Raw genomic sequence first — 15,824 nt, 5'->3', positions numbered from 1 at the left:
GGGTCGAACTCCCACAAATTGAATGCCCGTCGTTGACACGGGAGGATTCGGCAGAAGAGCATGACCTAGACCATGTTGACGAGCTTGATTTTCTTGCTCATCATGTTCCTGATACACGTCTGGAGTCCGGTCAGCTCTACCGGGGAACCCCAGGACAGACCCTTCTCTTTCCAGGAAGTGTGCCGCGTGGGGATTCCGGATCGAAATTTGGGGGCCGCCACCCAGTTGGTGTCGCGCGGCTCGGTGATGTAGAACCACCCTGATTGCCACCCCTTTGTGGTCTCCACAAAGGAGCATTCGAGCCAGGTGACGTTAGGAATTTTGCCCACAATGGCGCCTCTGGACTCTGCTTGCTGGCCGACCACCACCTTCGGTTTGACATTGAAGTTCTTCAGCCACAGGCCGAAGTGGGGCCTGATGCGGAGGAAGGCCTCGCACACGACGATAAACGCCGAGATGTTGAGGGTGAAATTGGGGGCCAGATCATGAAAATCCAGCCCGCAGTAGAACATGAGCCCACGGACGAACAAGTGAAGGGGAAATCCTAGTCCGCGGACAAAGTGGGTAAGGAAATCTACCCTCTCATGGGGTTCGGGCATAGGGATGATCTGCCCCGCATCTGGCAGCCGGTGCGCGATATCCACGGCCAAATATCCGGCTTCATGCAGCTTTGTGATGTTCTCCTCCGTGACGGAGGAGACCATCCACCTGCCTCCCGCTCCAGACATGCTTGGAGTGGTTTGAGGAGAAAGATGCAAACTTGGGCGCTGGAGCTTGAGTGTGCGAGAATGGATGAGCAAGGAGGAAGAAGGCATGGGTAGAAAGGGTGAATCTTTGTCCCTTTATAAGGGTGGAAGAGGCGATGCGCCTCCCCACTTACCTGGCAAATCGCTTATTCCCCGAACGCCGTAATTGATGGCACGGTTGGGTTACCCATACCCGTATTGATGAGAATCCCGTGGTAAGGGGACACGATCTCTGCTTCGATAAGACGTGTCAAGAAAACCGCCTCGCGATATGTGCAGTGCTGGTTGAGAAAAACGGTTTGAATAATGACTGGGCCATGGCATGATGTCATGTTGCAAAATGTGTCAGCAGATTAGATTTGTAGAAATATTATTCTCTCTATGGTGGTATGTGGAACTTGTTTTGCAGAGCCGGACACTATCCTTGTGTTCAAAATCTTCTAGGGAGTATTCGGATGAAGAACCCGCCTTGCAATGCCGAAGAAAAATCGGCGCACCGGACTTATCGTCATTGAAGCCTGGTTCAGGGGCTACTGAGGGAGTTCTCGATTAGGGGGTCTACGGATAGCCGGACTATATCCTTTGGCCGGACTATTGGACTATGAAGATACAAGATTGAAGACTTCGTCCCATGTCCGGATGGGACTCTCCTTGGCGTGGAAGGCAAGCTTGGCAATACGGATATGTAGATCTCCTCCCTTGTAACCGACTTTATGTAACCCTAGCCCCTCCGGTGTCTATATAAACCGGAGGGTTTAGTCCGTAGGACAACATACAATCATACCATAGGCTAGCTTCTAGGGTTTATCCTCTACGATCTTGTGGTAGATCAACTCTTGTAATACTCATATCATCAAGATCAATCAAGCAGGACGTAGGGTATTACCTGCATCGAGAGGGCCCGAACCTAGGTAAACATCGTGTCCCCTGCCTCCTGTTACCATCCGCCTTAGACGCACAGTTCGGGACCCCCTACCTGAGATCCGCCGGTTTTGACACCGGCACCATGTTAAATGCTTTAATCCATAACTAAATAACCGTAGCTTCAAATTTATTGAACTTTATATGTAAATGGGGTAGAAAAATGCCTAGTTTAACTTGGTGCATTCATCTTGCATGTTTAACAACTCTAAAATTATGATTAGGGCAGAACAGTACCAACTCTAAAATTTGCATGTGGGGGTTTACCAGAATCATTGTTTGTTGTTCCAGCCTCATTTATACTTGCCTAGGTAGGTAGTTTTATTATGCCTCACCTCTTGACATGTTTAACAACATTTAATATTGTTGGGTACATAAACAAGAGTGAACTAAATGTTTGAATGTGGTGTTTTGTCAATATGCAACTCGTTGCATATTGTGCTCCACTTAACTTGTAGTTTTTCTTGTGCACTTTGCCATGCCATGCCTCTTTAAACCGGACATGAATCATACTTGTTTGCGCATCATGCCATTCTTATGTGATGGTTGTTTATTATGTTGCTTGCTTCTTTCCGGGTTGCTTCTCTCGTTATCTTCGGGTTCATTTCGGAGTTGTGAGGATCCGTTCGACTACGTCTGTTTGTCTTCTTCATGGACTCGTTCTTCTTCCTTGCGGGATCTCAGGCAAGATGACCATACCCTCGAAATCACTTCTATCTTTGCTTGCTAGTTGTTCGCTCTATCGCCATGTCGCGCTACCTACCACTTGCTATATCTTGCCTCCCATATTGCCATGTCAAGCCTCTAACCCACCTTCCTAGCATACCGTTGTTTGGCTAAGTTACCGCTTTGGCTCAGCCCCTCTTATAGCATTGTTAGTTGTAGGTGAAGTTGAAGATTTCCATGTTGGGGCATGGATATGTTGGGATATCACAATATCTCTTATTTAATTAATGCATCTATATACTTGGTAAAGGGTGGAAGGCTCGTCCTTATGCCCGGTGTTGTGTTCCACTCTTGCCGCCCTAGTTTCCGTCATACCGGTGTTATGTTCCTTGATTTTGCGTTCCTTACGTGGTTGGGTGGTATGGGAACCCCTTGACGGTTCACTTTGAATAAAACTCCTGCAGCAAGGCCCAACCTTGGTTTTACATTTGCCTAACAACCTAAGCCTTTTTCCCTTGGATTTCTGAAGCTCGAGGGTCATCTTTATTTTAACCCCCCGGGCCAGTGCTCCTCTGAGTGTTGGTCCAAAATAGAGCCACTTGCAGTGCCACCTCGGGGAAACTTGAGGGTTGGTTTTAGCTGCACGTAGTGTTCATCCGGTGTGCCCTGAGAACGAGATATGTGCAGCTCCTATCAGGATTTGTCGACACATCCGGGCGGCTTTGCTAGTCTTGTTTTACCATTGTCGAGATATCTTGTAACCGGGATTCCGAGACTGATCGGGTCTTCCCGGGAGAAGGAATATCCTTCGTTGACCGTGAGAGCTTATGATGGGCTAAGCTAGGACACCCCCGCAGGGTATAAACTTTCGAGAGCCATGCCCGCGGTTATGTGGCAGATGGGAATTTGTTAATATCCGGTTGTAGAGAACTTGACACTTAACTTAATTAAAATGCATCAACCGCATTTGTAGCCGTGATGGTCTCTTTTTGGCGGAGTCCGGGAAGTGAACACGGTTCTTGTGTTATGTTTGTGCGTAAGTAGTTGCAGGATCACTTCTTGATCAGTTCTAGCTTTTCGACCGTTGCGTTGCTTCTCTTCTTGCTCTTATTTGAGTATGTTAGCCACCATATATGCTTAGTTCTTGCTGCAGCTCCACCTCATTGCCTTACCCTACCCATAAGCTTAAATAGTCTTGATCTCGCGGGTGTGAGATTGTTGAGTCCTCGTGACTCACAAATACTTCCAAATAGTTGCAGGTGCCGATCATACCAGTGCAGGTGACGCAACCGAGATCAAGTGGGAGCTCGATGACGATATTGTTCGTTGTGTTGTTTTGTTTCCTGTTGATCAGTAGAGCAGCCCAGTTGGGACGATCGGGGATCTAGCATTTGGGGTCATCTTTCTTTATTTTGGTTCCATAGTCGGACCTTTGTTTGTACCTTGGTTGATGTATGAACTATTTATGTATTGTGTGAAGTGGCGATTTTAAGCCGACTCTTTATCCCTTTCTTATTCACTACATGGGATGTGTAAAGATTACCCCTCTTGCAACAAGCCTACTATGCGGCTATGCCTCTAATTTGTGCCCCGACACGTGGGAGATATAGCCGCATTGTGGGTGATACACACCGTTAACAAATAAACCCTAAAACCCTAGGTGCTTGATTGCTGAATGCGCGGGTACCGGCTATGTGGTGGAGCGCACCTTTGTAGGAATAGTCAGCTCGTGTCATAATTTGATCGGTAGGAGTTGATGGTCGGGTCCACAGGTGAACGAACTGGAGGCGGTGGCTCGCCAATTGCCACATATTGAGTAGCCACATTTAAAATAACATTTTTAGCGGGGTAAGAGTTCCGATATTCAATGGCGCGTTATAAGTACTAAGTAGTTTTTAGAATGATTGGTATGGAGCAAAAATGGAATTCATAACTACTACCTCATTGGCATATGGTTGTATGGGTTTATGTTGTGAGATGTTTAACCTGGTAGTTCTAGGGCAAATACTATGGTTTAGATGTTGGTTTTCAGTAATGAAAATCAGAAGGGGGAAACCCATCTTTGATAAAAAACTACTTCCTCCGTTCCAGTTTACTAGTCCCCATCATACTTTGGGTCAAAGTTTGTCCATGAATTTTACTTGTAAAATGTGAATGGAAAAAGAAATTTTGTTATATCCAAACAAAAAAGGACTAGAGGGAGTGATTTCTCTAACACGGACGTGACCTCTCATAGCGCAGGCACTGAACCGGCACGCTGGCCAAGAGGGCCCCCCTCGCTGCAGGCCGGGCTCAACACGCCTCCTAGCCACATGCAACCGGCTTCAGACTGCATGGACTGCCTCCATTGAATCCGCGCGTGTGCCGGCAACACTTCCTTCCGCGAGCCGGCTGGCATTTTACAACACAAAAAATAACCAAAATATAATTAATTACGCATGGTCTTGACTTATTGTGCTCACAGTGGTAGCAGGAACTTGTGGTTTTTCTTTATTTATAACTCTCCTCACATTTTTTGGTCATTTTTGGTGTAGGGACAAAGTCCCTCTTAGAGACTTTTTAACCAAACAGGAGGGACTACTAGGGACTAAAAGTTGCTTTTTGGGACTAAATGAAGAAGACTCTCAAGGAGAGTCTTATTTGGGACTTTTTGAGACTTTTCCAACAATGCCCCTCCCTGCACTCATTGCCCCGCCGGCCCATGGTGTTGCTTGGTTGTTATTTTTCTGTATACTAGGGGTAACATGGTTATTTAATAACCTGTAGGGAGGGACTAGGGACTTTTTACTCCCTGGAAACAAATAGGGAGGGACTTTTTAGGGACTAGGGACTTTTTAATTGGGACTAGAAAAGTCCTAGGACTTATGAACTAAATAGGGCCTTAATGTTACTCTCCACTGTGACTAGTCTTATGGGAAAAGACGGGGAAGAGACGACTTATTTTTTAAGACGCCAAAAGAACTGGCCCTAGGAGCAGTAGCTAGGGATACTAGGAGTAGTAGCTAGAGATTGAGTGTGCGAGATGAACCAGAGAAAGTAAATGCAGAGAGATGAAATGCAAAAAAGATGGAGGGATGTGATGGTTACTTGTCCGTTTATTTTACCAGGCCACTTATTATTGGGAGTGGTTAGGTTTTGTGATATGACGTCTTTACTGCCGCGCCACGAGCGGGGTGAGACTCGCATGCATCGCCGCCCTCTAGACTAGTACTACATCGGTCGTGGTTTATTAGTCCCCCATTGAATTTGACTGAAGATTTAACTGACAAAATGTTAGTGCATGTCAACAAAAACTATATCGTTGGATTCCTATTTTAACATAGTTTTCAATGATATAATTTAGGTGACATGCATCAGCATTTATCGTACTATATATAATGTTAGTTCAATTTTTGGTCCTACTAATCTATAGTAAGGTGCCCGTGCGTTACACGGAACAGGGCAATGCATTGATCTGGGAGTTGTTTATTTTGACAAAGGATGTGGGGGTCATCTCACGTGTAACGTGTATCGATAGGTTTCTTCAGATATTATTCTGATAGGGCAATGCACGTGTAACGGGTATCGATAGGTTTCTTCGGATATTATTTCATCTCTACAGCTCACAAACATCTGGGTGAAATGGATAAAAAAGTATCTTTTGCAAACAAAAGCGTTCAACTGTTCAACCTGCATCCAAAACTTGTGAAGAAATAACACTTATTGTGCTTTGCAAGAAATTTTCTTTAAGAATTAGATTTTGAGTATCGATTGTTATACATGTTGGCTATAGATGACATGGCACTTTCTTATACTATTAAGTATTAACCATGCCCTTATACACCTAGATGGAGGGATTAAATCAGGATAACTTGGAAGGGGGCAGAGGAGATGTAAGAAATGGTTCATCATAAGTCTTTCACCAGTATTGTAGTAAAAATTTCATACATGGAAGATTCTAGACTAAACCATACATGGATACACTTTTATTCATGCGTGATACTCCAATAGAGCAAGATCATGCATGGAGTCTCCACATGCTTACACATCGGATTACATTGAGCGAAGAGTAATGATCAACATTTAACTTGGTAATGCATATGTACAGGTGAACCTGCTTGGATTCCCCATGCACATTGTCGGGGGTAAAATCATGCCATGCATCTTCCATGTCCACATCGGCAGGAAGGTCCCATCTCGGCACAGTCCTAGTCAGCTTGACGTAGCCAGTGTCGCCACCCACGTACCTGCGAGGGGTAGTAATAGTGAGCACGCACCCGTACATCGGCCTCATGTCAGTGTCAGCATCAGTGGCATTGCCCCTGACACACACTACAGAGACGGGGCGGCGGCCTGCATGGGCCTCTCCGGTGCCCACGATCAAGAGGAAGATGCTGTCATCCTCCTCTGAGACTAGCAGGCAGAGATGATCCTCCAGCGACTCCGGCACGGTGAACGGGTAGCATGTCTCGTACTTGATGTTCTTCACCGCAGGCCATTAGTGATGGACAGATGCCTGCGTGGGTGATGCACGAGATCCGCCGGTGAGCCCCAAAGCGGCATCGGGCACTCATAGCAGTGGAGAAGGGCTCTTTAGAGGCATCGACCAGGCCGTCCATGAAACGGGAGTGGCTGTAGGGGACGATGCGCCAGTTGAATATATGAGCAAGTTACTATGAGATTTAGTCTGAATAAGCACAAAATAAATCATGACGGCTATAATAGAGATTAAACTAATCATGTGGACTAGCTTAGTAGATGAACAGATCGAATCTAGGACACAGACTAGAAACATGAATTCTACCATGATTTCAAACAGGATGGACAGAAACACATACGATGCAACGGGAGCAGCACCGTTGGCATTGAGGTTGTCACCCATGTCATTGAGGAAGAGGTTGCCGAGGTCGGGGAAGAAGTCATCGTCGGTGAAGTCATCGCTGCTAGCAGTCGCAAGAGTGCGCTCCCCAAATTTCAACAGCGCCCGCAGAATGGACCGCAGGAGGGAGTGGCTATAGGGGACGTTGTGGCCGCCGAATGGAGCAAGGGAGTAGCCCACAAAGCAGTAGATGGTGCTCCTCCCTAGTCTCTACAATGCAAGAGATAAACCTTTATAACAATGAGCCCGTCTGTTGCATCGGATCCAAAGTAGAATAATACATATTCACAAATTTGAAAGAAAACAGTTTAGTTTTGATATACATATCACTAAAAATATCTTATGTTTCACTCCAAATATATTCTTTGGGCTGTTTTGATGATGTAAGGGAGAAATGTGGTTGGTTTCAAGATACTAAGGGGTTTTGTGTAGACCAGAGCAGAGAAGTGGGAATTGTTGCAAAAAGCCACAACTTACATCACAGCCATTAGATGCAGATCTAATGGTCAGAAATGGCGGATGGCAGACACACCATCATCACCAACTAAGTCTTTTATGGGAGTAGAAGTAGACAAAAAACCGAGTTAGTGATGATGGTGTGCCTGCCATCTTATAATATAGACTGTCCGATCTATATCTGACAGATAAAAAGCAAAAAATGACAATTTTACAAAAGATATCTGCACCTCTCTCCACATTTACATATAAGGCCTTGCCTCATTCATCCTTATCTACCACAACCTCATTGCTGAGCAATTAAAAAAGGAAGTCTCTGGAACAATCTAGCATAGTGGTCGTTGCCGGCCCCGTCCATCCCCATGCCTCCGCCCAGTCCGACCACTAGTCACCACCACGCCCCACTCCTCCTCACCTTATCTATCATCTTTCTTGAGATACCATTTTTGATCAAATGGTCAACATACCATTTTCCGATAAAATTCTCAAGATATCATTAGTTTTTACTCATGGGATTACTCCTGCATGGGTCAATCACAACAGGTGTTTTGTAAAAAAAATGCATCCTGATGTTCCGTGCAATGCATGGGCATCTTGCTAATTTTTCTGCATATAATTCCAAACACCACATAGACACAATCTTTGACCATTTTCCAACTATGTTAGTATCATTGTTAGTGGTCAGCCGGTGCAAGTTATAGCCCCGGGTGTTTTAACCTTTTTTAGTAATGATATCTGGCGATTGTTCGCCACGAGCTCAATCCTGGCAAATCCCACGTAACCGTCAGATTTCCATCTGACGGTGGCATGTTTTTAAGCCATGGTATTTGACAAAAATGCCACCCTTACACGTCTCCCAGCAAACGTTTGCTGGGGATTGGAGTTAGCACCGATGGCGGTTCATAGTCGTTCCATGCTCGGTCATTGAACTTTTTAACTATTTTAGATTAGAATATACTACTCCTCCAGTCCTACTCCACTACTACTCTACTCAAGCAAGTTAGGTCATAGTAGTAGGTACTGTAGGGAGTACCAGTACTGTGATCACTCAAGCAAGTTATCTGGGACCGATATGACCCTATGCTGCTGGTATGTGTCTCGTAAGTCAAGCGGCATGATGTAGTCATCATCACCTATCCACTTCTCGCAGCACAAATTCGCTTCTCCATCTTTGTCCGCACATAATCTCGTACAATCTTCCATCCCCACTAAGGCGCCTCCCCTCGTCTGAAACGCAAGCACTAACAATGGCAGAACCGAGCAACGTCCGCCGAAAGAGTGGCTGGAATTCGCTCCCCACAGAGGTGATAAAGCACATTGTTTCGTGTGTGGACAATCTCAGTACCATGTCGCTCGCCGCGTGCTCGTCGGGGCTGTACCGTTTACTCAAAGCCCTCAGGCCGGAGCTTTTTAAGCCAGCTCCATGCTTGCTGATGCCGCCTGATTTTCAGAAATGGCGTGTCACGCAGCATAATGATCGTAGGGTGGTGAGCATCAACCCCCTTGACTGCGATCCGATCCCCTTCATGCTCAACTACATTAACGGTATGTACTGGGTCGGCATGAACACGTCTTGGATAGTGCTCGTTGACGGTCGCGGCAGCTGGATGCTCGTGGAGGTCTACACCCGGCGATTGATACCCTTCCTTCGATTAATATTGCACTGCTTTGGCACCGCGGCCCAGAATACTCGGAATCTTAAAGTAGCCAATATGATACCATGTTTTATTTGCTCAAGGTTGTAATCTGCCACGTGCCCACAAGATCTGCGAATTATAAAGACTTCAGGCTAATTGCGTTCTTCAACCGCGGTCTCGCCTATCTGATAGGTCACTGCGGTAATTGGATAAATCTGCACATACATCGCAGTATAATACATCCTCAATGGTTCTCTGATGCCATTGAACACAAGGGCTTCATTTACGTTGTCGACTCCTACGGCTGTACGTATTGCTGGCCTACCCCAGTCATCACTACAAACGGGTGTTACAGCAGTGTGTTACTTTCCTATGATATCATGATGGCTTGCTTATAATACTTTCAACATTTACTAAAAAAATATTTATTCTCATAACATGCAGTTCTTAAGATTGACTACATTAAGAGCCCTTTTTTATTTGACTCCAACTTGATATGATGTTGTAGGTTGCCTGGTGTCCCTACCCTTCCTAACCCCAGAACCTTTCAAAGAAAAGCGGCATGGCAGTTGCAGGTGGTTCCTGGCTCGATCAGACGATGGTGAACGATTCATGATTGTTCCCACGTACCGGACGTGTTGTTTCGCAGAATACAATCACAGTCACTACAAGGTCTTTGAGCAGGATCCCAGCTTCTCTGGGCCTTCAGGAATTTTTGATTGGAGGCTGGTAAGTAGCCTTGGTACACGCTCCTTGTTTCTCGGACTCAATTATCCGATTAACCAGGAGATAACCGACATCAAGGATCATGATGGCAGCGCGGTTTCGTTCATCAGGCAAAACTGTGTGTACACAGCATACCATGCGTCCCTGCATCCACCATACCCTGATTTGTGCCGCCACGCTCGACAACCCAAAGTAGGAGAGAGGGTCGCAAGTATCAGACTTCGAATTGCTGGCTGGAGTTTCCCTCGGTTTTTCAATAAGAATGTCCAACCCAGCACATTGGTGACAGCACTTTATCCACCGCCTTGGTGCGCTCGCCGCGGCGCCGTCATCCGGCCCTGTCAACATAGTGAATCGGGAGAGGAATGTAGTTGTGAGTATGACAGTACGGACCCACCAGGTCCACTCCCGAACACAAGCAAGGGCCTCTTTTACTACTCAGATGCACCCCTCGTTTTTTACTCTAATCCATCCTGCTGATATTTGGGACCCACATCATTTTCAACGTATAATCAATTAACGACAGAATTGTACAACTTTTTTTGAGTAGTAATTTGGAGGAGCAGGCTCCAAACTGTTGGGGAACGTAGTAATTTCAAAAAAATTCCTACACACACAGGATCATGGTGATGCATAGAAACAAGAGGGGAGAGTGTTGTCTACGTACCCTCATAGACCGTAAGCGGAAGCGTTTATCAACGCACTTGATGTAGTCGTACACCTTCATGACCCGTCTCGGTCAAGTACCGAACATACGACACCTCCGCGTCCAGCACACGTTCAACTCGATGACGTACTCACCTTCTCGATCCAGCAAGAGGGGCGAAGTAGTAGATGAGTTCCGGCAGCATGACGGCGTGGTGACGGTGTTGGTGAAGAACAATCTCCGTAGGGCTTCGACTAAGCACTATGAAAACTATGATGGAGGATAAACTAGAGCGGACGGGGTAGCCAGCACACGGCTTGGTGTTTCTTGATGTGTGTTGGGTGCTAGCCCTACCCCTCTATTTATATGTTGAGCCTTGGGGTCGAAACTTGGAGTAAAAGCGTCCACAAAGTCGGTTTCACCCGAAAGGCAAGAGTCCTTCTCAGACTCCAGGGCTAGACGCCAGGGTTCCTAGCGTGTGGACCCAGACGCCAGGGACCTTGGCGTCTGTCCCTTGGACTCCGCAAAACTTCGTTTTGCGCTTTCCAAAACCCTTATGGGCTTTCCCCTTTGGCCCAAATAAAGTGTTCTCGTACCCAAACATTTCAGGAAACATCATTCTCCTAATGATGTGACCCCGTTAATCAAATGACAACTCTTTGTCTATGGTCAGGAAACATAACCATCTTTGATCAACGAGCTAGTCAAGTAGAGGCATACTAGTGACATTCTGTTTGTCTATGTATTCACACAAGTATCATGTTTCCGGTTAATACAATTCTAGCATGAATAATAAACATTTATCATGATATAAGGAAATAAATAATAACTTTATTATTGCCTCTAGGGCATATTTCCTTTAGTCTCCCACTTGCACTAGAGTCAATAATCTAGATTACAAAGTAATGATTCTAACACCCATGGAGCCTTGGTGATGATCATGTTTTGCTTGTGGAAGAGGCTTAGTCAACGGGTCTGCAACATTTAGATCCGTATGTATCTTGCAAATCTCTATGTCTCCCACCTAGACTTGGTCCCGGATGGAGTTGAAGCGTCTCGTGATGTGCTTGGTTCTCTTGTGAAATGTGGATTCCTTTGCCAAAGCAATTGCACTAGTATTGTCACAAAAGATTTTCATTGGACCCGATGCACTAGGTATGACACCTAGATCGGATATGAACTCCTTCATCCAGACTCCTTCATTAACTGCTTCTGAAGCAGCTATGTACTCCGCTTCACATGTAGATCCCACTATGACGCTTTGTTTAGAACTGCACCAATAGACAACTCCACCGTTTAATAAAAACACGTATCCGGTTTGCGATTTAGAATCGTCCGGATCAGTGTCAAAGCTTGCATCGACGTAACCATTTACGAAGAGCTCTTTGTCACCTCCATAAATGAGAAACATATCCTTCGTCCTTTTCAGGTATTTCAGGATGTTCTTGACTGCTGTCCAGTGATCCACTCCTGGATTACTTTGGTACCCCCTGCTAAACTAATAGCAAGGCACACATGAGGTCTGGTACATAGCATTGCATACATGATAGAGCCTATGGCTGAGGCATAGGGAATGACCTTCATTTTCTTCAAAACTTTGTCAAGGTACGTGCTTTGTGAAAGTCCAATTAAGCGTCTCAATCTATCTCTATAGATCTTGATGCCCAATATATAAGCAGCTTCACCGAGGTCTTTCATTGAAAAACTTTTATTAGAATATACTTTTATGCTATCCAGAAATTCTATATCATTTCCAATCAACAATATGTCATCCACATATAAAATTAGAAATGCTACAGAGCTCCCACTCACTTTCTTGTAAATACAGGCTTCTCCAAAAGTCTGTATAAAACCATATGCTTTGATCACACTATCAAAACATTTATTCCAACTCCGAGAGGCTTGCACCAGTCCATAAATGGATCGCTGGAGCTTGCACACTTTGTTAGCTCCCTTTGGATCGACAAAACCTTCCGGTTGCATCATATACAACTCTTCTTCTAGAAATCCATTCAGGAATGCAGTTTTGACATCCATTTGCCAAATTTCATAATCATAAAATGCGGCAATTGCTAACATGATTCGGACAGACTTTAACATCGTTACAGGTGAGAAGGTCTCATCATAGTCAATCCCTTGAACTTGTCAAAAACCTTTTGCAACAAGTTGAGCTTTATAGACAGTAACATTACCATCAGCGTCAGTCTTCTTCTTGAAGATCCATTTATTCTCGATGGCTTGCCGATCAACGGGCAAGTCAACCAAAGTCCACACTTTTTCTCATACATGGATCCCATCTCAGTTCTCATGGCTTCAAGCCATTTTGCGGCATCTGGGCTCACCATCTCTTCTTCATAGTTCATAGGTTCGTCATGGTCTAGCAGCATAACCTCCAGAATAGGATTACCATACCACTCTGGTGCGGATCTCACTCTTGTTGACCTACGAGGTTTAGTAACAACTTGATCTGAAGTTTCATGATCATCATGATTAACTTCCTCACTAATTGGTGTAGGTGTCACAGGAACCGGTTTCTGTGATGAACTACTTTCCAATAAGGGAGCAGGTACAGTTACCTCATCAAGTTCTACTTTCCTCCCACTCACTTCTTTCGAGAGAAACTCCTTCTCTAGAAAGATTCCAAATTTAGCAAAAAAAGTCTTTCCTTCGGATCTATGATAGAAGGTGTACCCAACAGTATCTTTTGGGTATCCTATGAAGACACATTTCTCCAATTTGGGTTCGAGCTTATCAGGTTGAAGCTTTTTCACATAAGCATCGCAACCCCAAAATTTAAGAAACGACAACTTCGGTTTCTTGCCAAAACATAGTTCATAAGGCGTCATCTCAACGGATTTTGATGGTGCCCTATTTAAGGTGAATGCAGTTGTCTCTAGAGAATAACCCCAAAATGATAGCGGTAAATCAGTAAGAGACATCATAGATCGCACCATATCTAGTAAAGTACGATTACAACATTTGGACACACCATTACGCTTTGGTGTTCCGGGTGGCATGAGTTGCGAAACTATTCCACATTATTTCAAATGAAGACCAAACTCGTAACTCAAATATTCTCCTCCATGATTAGATCGTAGAAACTTTATTTTCTTGTTACAATGATTTTCAACTTCACTCTGAAACTCTTTGAACTTTTCAAATGTTTCAAACTTATGTTTCATTAAGTAGATATATCCATATCTGCTTAAATCATCTGTGAAGGTGGGAAAATAACGATACCCACCGCGAGCCTCAATATTCATCGGACCACACACATCTGTATGTATGATTTCCAACAAATTTGTTGCTCTCTCCATAGTTCTGGAGAACGGCGTTTTAGTCATTTTGCCCATGAGGCACGGTTAGCAAGTACCAAGTGATTCATAATCAATTGGTTCCAAAAGTCCATCAGTATGGAGTTTCTTCATGCGCTTTATACCGATATGACCTGAACAGCAGTGCCACAAATAAGTTGCACTATCATTATCAACTCTGCATCTTTTGGCTTCAATATTATGAATATGTGTATCACTACTATCGAGATTCAATAAGAATAGACCACTTTTCAAGGGTGCATGACCATAAAAGATATTACTCATATAAATAGAACAACCATTATTCTCTGATTTAAATGAATAACCGTCTCGCATTAAACAAGATCCAGATATAATGTTCATGCTCAACGCTGGCACCAAATAACAATTAGTCAGGTCTAAAACTAATCCTGAAGGTCGATGTAGAGGTAGCGTGCCGACTGCGATCACATCGACTATGGAACCATTTCCCATGCGCATCGTCACCTCGTCCTTAGACAATCTTTGCTTAATCCGTAGCCCCTGTTTCGAGTTGCAAATATTAGCAACAGAACCAGTATCAAATACCCAGGTGCTACTACGAGCATTAGTAAGGTACACATCAATAACATGTATATCACATATACCTTTATCCACCTTGCCATCCTTCTTATCCGCCAAATACTTGGGGCAGTTCCGCTTCCAGTGACCAGTCTGCTTGCAGTAGAAGCACTCAGTCTCAGGCTTAGGTCCAAACTTGGGTTTCTTCTCTTGAGCAGCAACTTGTTTGCCGTTCTTCTTGAAGTTTCCCTTCTTCTTCCCTTTGCCATTTTTCTTGAAACTGGTGGTCTTATTAACCATCAACACTTGATGCTCCTTCTTGATTTCTACCTCCGCAGCCTTTAGCATTGCGAAGAGCTCGGGAATCATCTTATTCATCCCTTGCATGTTATAGTTCATCACGAAGCTCTTGTAGCTTGGTGGCAGTGATTGAAGAATTCTGTCAATGACGCTATCATCCGGAAGATTAACTCCCAGTTGAATCAAGTGATTGTAGTACCCAGACATTCTGAGTATATGCTCACTGACATAACTATTCTCCTCCATCTTGCAGCTATAGAACTTATTGGAGACTTCATATCTCTCAATCCGGACATTTCCTTGAAATATTAACTTCAACTCCTGGAACATCTCATATGCTCTAGGACGTTCAAAACGTCGTTGAAGTCCCAGTTCTAAGCCGTAAAGCATGGCACATTGAACTATCGAGTAGTCATCAACACGTGACTGCCAGGCATTCACAATGTCTACAGTTGCTGGCGCAGGTGGTACACCTAGCGGTGCTTCCAGGACGTAATTCTTTTGTGCAGCAATGAGGATAATTCTCAAGTTACTGACCCAGTCCGTGTAATTGCTACCATCATCTTTCAACTTTGCTTTCTCAAGGAATGCATTAAAATTTAACAGAACAACAACACGAGCCGTCTATCTACAATCAACATTGACAAGCAAGAAACTATCATGTACTAGGTTCATGATAAATTTAAGTTCAATTAATCATATTACTTAAGAACTCCCACTTAGATAGACATCCCTCTAATCTTCTAAGTTATCACGTGATCCATATCAACTAAACCATGCCCGACCATCACGTGAGATGGAGTAGTTTCAATGGTGAACATCACTATGTTGATCATATCTACTATATGATTCACGCTCGACCTTTCGGTCTCCGTGTTTCGAAGCCATATCTGTTATATGCTAGGCTCGTCAAGTTTAACCTAAGTATTCCGCATGTGCAACTGTTTTGAACCTGTTGTATTTGAACATAGAGCCTATCACGCCTGATCATCACGTGGTGTCTCAGCACGAAGA

The sequence above is a fragment of the Triticum urartu genome, chromosome 3 (assembly GCF_003073215.2).
Source record: "Triticum urartu cultivar G1812 chromosome 3, Tu2.1, whole genome shotgun sequence".
In the NCBI taxonomy this organism is placed as follows: domain Eukaryota; kingdom Viridiplantae; phylum Streptophyta; class Magnoliopsida; order Poales; family Poaceae; genus Triticum; species Triticum urartu.
Note: the sequence above shows the minus strand (reverse complement) of the source record.